The sequence below is a fragment of the Prionailurus bengalensis genome, chromosome D2, assembly GCF_016509475.1.
Source record: "Prionailurus bengalensis isolate Pbe53 chromosome D2, Fcat_Pben_1.1_paternal_pri, whole genome shotgun sequence".
Classification (NCBI taxonomy): Eukaryota; Metazoa; Chordata; class Mammalia; order Carnivora; family Felidae; genus Prionailurus; species Prionailurus bengalensis.
The window spans coordinates 84,506,788-84,512,787 of record NC_057351.1 but is presented as its reverse complement, the minus strand read 5'-3'; positions in this window follow the sequence as shown (position 1 = coordinate 84,512,787).

The window sequence follows — 6,000 nt, the reverse complement described above, 5'->3', positions numbered from 1 at the left end:
CAGGTCATGATCTCGTGGTTTGTGAGTTCAAGCCCCGCGTCGGGCTCTATGCGGACAGCTCAGAGCCTGGAGCCAGCTTCGGATTCTGTGTCTCCCTCTCTCTCTCTCTCTCTCTGTCCCTTCCCCACTCAAGCTCTGTCTCTCTCTGTCTCTCAAAAATTAATAAACATTAAAATTTTTTTTAAATAAAGAAAATGGGAGGACATGAGCAGACGTCTTTCCAAAGAAGACGTCCAGATGGCCAAGAGACACATGAAAAGATGCTCGACGTCACCCATCATGAGGGAAATGCAAAGCAGAACCACGATGAGATCTTCCCTCACACCTGTCAGGATGTGGCTCAAATCAGAAACACAAGAAGTAGTAAGTGTTGGCGAGGACGTGGAGAAAGGGGAGTCCTCTTACACTGTTGATGGGAATGCAAACTGGTGCAGCCACTCTGGAACATGGTATAGAGGGTCTCCAGAAATTAGAGGGTAAAATTACTCTGCTTTCCAGCAACCGCACTACTAGGCGGTTGGGCGGTTACCCAAAAAGTACAAAAACAATGAATCAAACAGACACAGCACCACAATGTTTATATAAAGCAGCATTATCTACAATAGCCAAAATAGGGAAGCAGCCCAAGTGTTCATCAATGGATGAATGGATAAAGAAGATGTGGTGTATGTATACAATGGAACGTTATTCTGCCATAAAAAAGAATGAAATCTTGCCATTTGCAACAACATGGATGGAGCTAGGGAGCGTAATGCTAAATTAAATAAGTCAGAGAAAAGACAAAGACCGGATGAATTCACTCATATGTGAAGTTTAAGAGTTTATTTTGAGAGAGAGCAGGTGAGAATGAGTGAACGTGTGAATGGGGGAGGGGCAGAGAGAGGGGGAGAGAAAGAGACTCCAAAGCAGGCTCCGCACTCTCAGCACAGAGCCACACGTGGGGCTCGAACCCATGCACTGTGAGATCACGACATGAGCTGAAATCAAGAGTGGGATGCTCAACCAACTGAAGGCATCCCAGGCGCCCTTCATATGTGAAATTTAAGAAGCAAAGAAACAAAGGAAAAACAGAGAGACAGAAACCAAGAAACAGACTTTTAATTACAGAAAAGAAACTGGTGGTTGCCAGAGGGCAGATGGTGGGGGGAAAGGGGAAACAGGTGATGGGGATCAAGGTACATTTGTCATGACGAACGCTCGGCAATATATACAAGTGCTGAATCACTAAACTGCACACCTGAAACTGACAGAACACTGCATGTTAACTATACTGGAATTTAATCTAAAAACTTAATAAAAGGGGCACCTGGGTGGCTCAGCCGGTTGAGTCTCTGACTTTGGCTCAGGTCATGATCTCATGGCTCGTGGGTTCGAGCCCCGCGTCGGGCTCACTGCTCTCAGCGCAGAGCCCGCTTCGGACCTTCTGTCCACCCCCACCCCCCCGCCCCTTCCTCACGTGTGCTCTCTCTTAAAAATAAATAAATCTTTTTATAAACTTAATAATAAAAAAGCTCTTGTTTGTGACCTTTACAAAATTAGTACCGTGCCCCAGGCGGTCTCCCGCAGCCTGCTTTGTGGACTCGTGACCCCGAGACTCGCCCACACTGTGGCACGGAGCTCTACTCACTCTCTAAGCGGTGCGATTTCCACTATGCACGTACCTGTCCTTCTCTGGACGGGTGTCTGGACTGACCACCGTTTTCACTCTTGCACCCAGGCCTGGCTTCTGGGCACACACCAGACTCCCTGGGGAGTGTGCCTGGGGGAGAAATGGCTGGGCTAGGACACCAGAGGGTAACCCCACAAGACCGTGCAAAGTCACTGCACACACAGCACAGACGAACTGCCCTTTTCCAGGTCTTACAGGGGCTCTCCTTCAGGTTCCTGGAACGTTAACCATAGTCAGCTCTTAGGGTGCACGGACATTTGTGGGTGTTCAAGAGTTGACTCTAGAATGAGAAGTAGGAGAGCTTCGCTGCCCAGTGGGATCAGGACCGATGCTGAGGTGGTGGCCTTGGGCTTCACATCTTCATAGCTGGGTTGTTTGGGAGCAAAACGCTAATCCTTCTTGGGGGAAATGCAACCTATCACGGCGTGTTGTAAGGATCGCAGCCGCCACTTCTGATGAAGGATGAAAATGTCAGCGTTTTGTTGGTAACGTCCCCTATTTACTAAAGTGCTCTCTGAAGAGGCCTGTGACAAAGAAGGCTCCGTCGTGCCAACACAGGGACCGCCATTTGACCAGACCTTACAAGGCGTTGGGTCTCAGCGCTCAGTGTGCAAAGTGCCACGATGGACGATGCCCGGGGGAAGGCCCCACAGGGTGTTGGAGGGCACCCAGAGGTCTCTCTTAAAATGAAGGACTTGCCAGAAGGTTCCCAGAATGCTCAGAAAGCTGGCTTTTCACCTCCGCGAGTCCCTGGTTCTTTTCTGTGTTGTTCGGGCACAAATTCTAAAAACACTTCTTTTCAGAAACTTCTCCTTGTAGCTGGTTTGTCGAAAGCAGGTTCCCGCAAGCGTGGCCAGAACGCCCAGCCACGAACCGCGTGGCTCAGGCTTCCCCGTTCTTGAAGCCGGCTCCAACCTGCGGACAAGCTTCCGTCAGACGCCTGCCTCCCCGGGCAGCGCCCTCTGTGAGTGTGGGTCTCCCGGACCGCCTCGTGGTCACTTCTGGCCCGGCAACGGCTCTCTCTGTTCACCCGCTGCCGTGTTTCTCCAGCTGCGAGAAGAGCTTCCAATAACCGTCATCTTGATCTTAAATGTAAACATTGTCACCGTGGTTCAAAGAGAGATTAATGGTTTGCTGACGGCTCCACACGTCCTGAGGAAATGACGCGCCAGAGGGACACGCAGTCACCATCTTATTTCCAACGCCAGTGGAGAATCCACACCCACACGTGGCCGCGGGTGTCCCTGGGACTCACGGTAGGTGCTGCCCAGGTCTGGGGCTTGGATCTACTCTCTGAGCAACTTGCCACCTGAGAAGGAAGTGTGGCATTTGTCCCCTAAAGAGGGACACAGGAGAAAGGGCCGAGGGCCAGCTCTGCCCTCGGTGCAAACTTTGAGGCCACGGCTGGAGCTCCGTTCCAGGCACAAGATGGCAGGAGGATCACACAGGTCTGAGTGGGACAGCCTGTGGCTCTCAGCCACTCGTGATCTGCAGCCCAGCCCCAGGCCCCTCCGGCCCACTCTCTCTGGTTCCCCGAGCTGCTGCTCACGCCAACTCCAGGTCGTGTGCTAGCAAGGCAAATCGACTCCGACCAGTTCGCCCACTCTTGAACCCACGCCTGCTTCCACCTGCGAAGCAGTGCGGGACACGCTGTGGGCGGCCCTGGGGCTCGGGACGGCCCCTCTGGCTTAGGTCTGGGCCTCAAACCACCACGCCGTCTTGACAAAGCCAGGCCCGCGGCGCTGTCAGGGCTGTGGCCTGAGTGTCAATACCAGGAGGACCGGCCAATTATACTCCACATCTGAATTCCTTATATTTTCTAAGTGTTCTACACTAATTAGTGAGTCCTGTTAGCTCTAAGGATTAGTAGCTTCTCTAAGAAGACACAGCGACGTTAAGCGACTTACCTAATTATGTAAAACACGGGATGCAGAGACGAGCAGGCTTCTCCGCCAGGCAAGGCGCCTCCGTTCTCATGGGTCCCCAGGGTGCCGGTGATGCAGTCCTGGCCTCGAGGACAGCGGGGTGCTAGGTGAGGTCCCCGTGATCTCCTTGGGGCCTGCACTCCCCACAGCCTATCTCCCCTGCCAGGAACTCGGGTCTTGTGGCCGTTCCCTGCATGGGGCGCTGGGCGAACTTCAGTGACAAAGAAGGGATTCAGAAAAGTCCACCATCCCAGGGCAGTAAGTGAGGAAAGGCTGTAAGAGGAGGCAGGTCTTTGCAGACCTAGGGGGCTCCCGCCAGACAAAGTCAGGGCTGCCGGGGCCGTGGTGCCCCCTGATGCCTGTGAGGCCTGCATGCACTGCTCTCCTGATTGCCATCTGGAACTTCACCCAGAGCTGACTCCACACATGTCACCGCACCCCCGGTGGCAAGAGTGTCGGCCCTCCCCCTTGCCCGATCATCACCACTGCCCTCTGGGCCCCTGGTTTCCTCTGCTCTAAGGTGCCTGGAGCTCCTTCTACTTGAAAGGCCTTCCATGTCCTGTCTAGCAATAACAGGTACAGTGCATGCCCTGCCTCCTCCAGGAAGCCCCTTTTGATTTTCTGAGAAAGCATGCCCTGAGCTGGGTCCTTCTCATATTGGTGTCACATGGCCCATCTATGTGGAGGCTGCCTGCTCCGCCCCCCCCCCCCCCCATGACCTCGTCTGGGGCATTCTCATCCACCGGCCCTTCAGGCACAGAGCAGAAGTGTGACAGGCATGTCATCTTGAGATTAGACTGCAGCAACCAGTACGGTCTTAAGACATCTGTCGGGGGGCCCTTCTTAACCCAGTAAATACACTGTTCTTATAATCAGAGCCATTAACACATTTCCGTGGCAAAAATTTAGAATGCACAGAGAAACACAGAAAAGAAGTTTCAACTACTCATGCTGAGTGATCACTGTAGTGCCTTGCTCCGCAGACGTTTTTTTTTTTTAAACAAGATCTACCATTTATGCATACGTCATGTCTGAGCATCATCGTCATCTTTCCCCAGCACAATGGGAACGAGATTCCTGGCTTGAGGAGCTTCTGGGAGAGAGTTCAAACATGGTGCTGTTCTCGCAGCAAGGAGGATGCCACAGCGGCTCAAGTTCAGAGGCAGCATTACGGACGTCGGCTGAGTGTAGCCCGAGGCCCCTTGCTGGGAGGGTAGGCTTGGAGAGACCCTCCTGGACTGGGGTGCCGGTGGGATAGGGAAGGGGCAGGTGGGACCCCCAGTCAGCCACAAAGGCACCTGCGATGCCCCGGCAGGTTCGGGCCGAGCCTACCACAGGGTTCCATCCCTTCCCGGGAAATCCTGCTCATCTACATCTGAGACCAACTTGCTGGAAACTACAGAGTACCTGTCACACTGCCTCCTGGTGCAGAAGTCCGATGTTTGAGTGGAGAGGTACCGACAACTACATCCCTCTTGGTGTTGTAATGTTCAGATGCCTCACGTCGAAGAGAAGGCAGCTTTAGGTAAACGCGGGTTCTCGGCCCTGCATGGAGCGTCCTGGTCTGGAGACGGAGCGGGAGGAGCAGGGGAGCGGAGCCATGTGCTCAAAGCAAACGCCCTCCCTGCCGCTCGATGTGCCTCTGGTGGAGGTCCCGTGGAGGCCCAGATGTGCGTCTGTCTGGAGCCGGGTGACTCTGAGTCCACGGCTGGAGGACACAGTCGGCCCTCCAGACAACGACCACACACACTCAACACGCGCACCCTGGAGGCCGGCAGGTGGCTTTGCTTCTCTTCCGGGGTTACAGGTAAGAGAGAACCGACTTTCCAACCCCCGGGGTGGGGGACCCCTTGGTGTACGTAGAACATCCAACGTGTGAGCACTCTGGAGCCAGAGTGGTAGGGAGGAACCGGAACTCTCCTCCCTTCTTGGGGAGACAGAGAGGGAAAAGATTCAGCAACTGTCAGAGGTACGATCTCTAGCTTTTCTCAGCGCCACTACAGGTTTAAAGTAACTTGGTCTGCATTACATAGAATGTGTTTCCTGTCATAAAATCGTATAATGGTTTATCCTAATCTTTTTAATTTTTACTCATTTATTTTAAATTAAAAAAAAAATTTTAACGTTTATTCATTTTTGAGAGACAGAGAGAGAGTATGAGCAGGGAAGGGGCAGAGAGAGGGGGAGACACAGAAACAGAAGCGGGCTCCAGGCTCCGAGCTGTCAGCACAGAGCCCGACATGGGGCTCAAACTCGCGGACCACGAGATCACGACCTGAGCCGAAGCTGGCCATTCAACCCACTGAGCCACCCAAGCAACCCTGTTAATAGTTTATTCTAACAAAATTATAAAGTTCTTAGCTGAATGCCCCCCCTGCCCGCCAGGCACCATGCTGCCTACCTCTG